This window comes from Vombatus ursinus, unplaced genomic scaffold (genome assembly GCF_900497805.2).
Source record: "Vombatus ursinus unplaced genomic scaffold, bare-nosed wombat genome assembly UNPS02009573.1, whole genome shotgun sequence".
Classification (NCBI taxonomy): Eukaryota; Metazoa; Chordata; class Mammalia; order Diprotodontia; family Vombatidae; genus Vombatus; species Vombatus ursinus.
In genome coordinates this window covers 17,620,159-17,622,272 of record NW_020949351.1, presented here as the reverse complement: position 1 = coordinate 17,622,272, position 2,114 = coordinate 17,620,159, and the positions used below count along the sequence as shown (strand labels likewise).

Below are 2,114 nucleotides of genomic sequence, written 5' to 3'. Positions count from 1 at the left end.
CTTGAACTCAGGTCCTCCTGACTTCAGGGCTGGTGCTCTTTCCACTACGCCACCTAGCTGCCCCCCTTTCTTCATTTTGGCTATAATTAATGACTAAACCATTTTTGAAAACACTAAAGTTTCCTTAAAAAAATTAGAGCTCTTAAAAGTTGACAACTTAGAGAAGATCTTTTCCTTCAGGATTAACACTTTTTTTTGGTAATGTGTTAAAAATATAATTTTTCAAATGAAAAATTGGGAAATTTAGCTTCCCTTTAATGATTTATTCACATTATACAACTATGATTTATATTACATTTGGTTATGAACATTTGTTCATTCTTTATCCATTAGAAAATTGCCAAATGCTATGATATTTGAAGATGATTTCAATGATATAGATGATTAAGAAATGTCCATAGTAAATCCAGATGTTATGTCATACTTTCTTGGAAAATTTTGTTACTTAGGTCCTAAATGTAATTTTACTTCCATACTCTAAAAATTTTTTCTTTCTTTTGTTTGGCCCTCTAAGAAAGACCGAAATAGCCCTGTATAACTCAGTAAATGGTCTTTCTGAGTTGATTTGGCTACAGAAGTTGGTGACCCACTAGAGTCTTTAAGAACTTAGCTGGATTCATGCTCAGGTAAAAGCATGCAGTACATTGTCAGGGCTCTACTTGCTAGATAGATCTGGCAAAACTTGTACTCCATTGTTATGTAGTCTTTGAGAATCCAGGGCCAATTCAGAACACAGTAAGGTATTAGATTAGGGCCTGGGATGGGGTGGGGTTAAGTGGGATGGTGGGGAAGGATAATTCATGAAATTAACATAGGAAGTATCACAGCAAGATGCAGCTCACTCACCTTTTATTTTCTATCTCTGTGTGAATAAATGTGCAGGACTCCATGATTTAAACAGACATAAACAGTGAATTTACGGCAAGGTGAGAAATTAGTCCAGGCCTGATTGGAAGTTACTAATACTCAGGCAAATGTGACTTGATGAAGCACATAAAGGGAATTTTAAAAATTGACTAGGAAGGAAGCAGGTGAATGGGGGCAGGGGTTGGGGGGAAGGCTTTGTAGCTGTTGAATTCTGTTCATCTTGAGCATCTCAATGGGGTCTGCCCACTCTGTTCATGCCCTTTAAGAGAACTTCCAGTACAGTGGCTGAACCAAAGGCATAATTATAGCCTTGTATTTGATAGGACTTTGTCTTCCTGGAGAATCACCTTAGGTGTAAAGCTGGAAATATTTCGTCTTTAAATTCCATCTCTTAGTTTTCCATTTTGTTGCACTTTAGAGGGACACTAAGAATGTATGAACAGCTTTAGGAAAGATGAATTTAACTTCAGTTTCCTTGATGAAGGCTTTACTGTTAAGGCTATTCTGAACCAGAAAATTCATGAAGTTTCTTCTTCTGATGATAAAGATACCTTCTATGTTGCTGGCCTTGGTGACATTCTTCTTCTTTTTTTTTTTTTTTAGCTTTTGAGTTTTATTTTATAAACAATTTTTAATATGTGTTTTTAAAACTTTGGGTTACAGATTTTCTCCCTTCCTCCCTCCCCACCCACCCTGACTGAAAAGGCAAGCAACTCAATACAGGTTATAGATGTGTGGTCATGCAAAACACCTCCATAGTAGTCATGTTGTGAAAAACTAAGTATATTTCCGTCATCCTATCCTACTCCTCATTTATTCTATTCTCTCTTTTGACCATGTCCCTCCTCAAAAGCGTTTGCTTCTGATTATCCCCTTCCCCATTCTGCCCTCCTCTCTATCATCCCTCTGCTCTCTTGTTTCCTTTCCCCCTTATTTTCCTGTAAGGTAAGATAGATTTCCATACCCCATTGTGTATGTTGTTCCCTCCTTAAGCCAAATCCTATGAGAATAAAATTCACTCATTCCCTCTCACCTTCCCCCATTTCCCCTCCACTGTAAAAGCCTTTTCTTGTCTGTTTCATGTGAGATAATTTACCCCACTCTACTTCTCCCTTTCTCCTTCTCCCAGTATAATTCTCTCTCACCCCTTAATTTTATTTTCCAGATATCACCCCTTCATCTTCAACTTGTCCTGTGCCTTCTATCTATCTATCTATCTATCTATCTATCTATCTATCTATCTATCT

At 37.3% G+C, this 2,114-nt stretch overlaps 1 pseudogene; it reads left to right on the top strand.

The window, feature by feature from the left end:
• The first annotated feature begins 1,302 nt into the window (after positions 1 to 1,302).
• Positions 1,303 to 2,114, top strand: part of LOC114035914 — a 4,173-nt pseudogene continuing 3,361 nt past the window's right edge.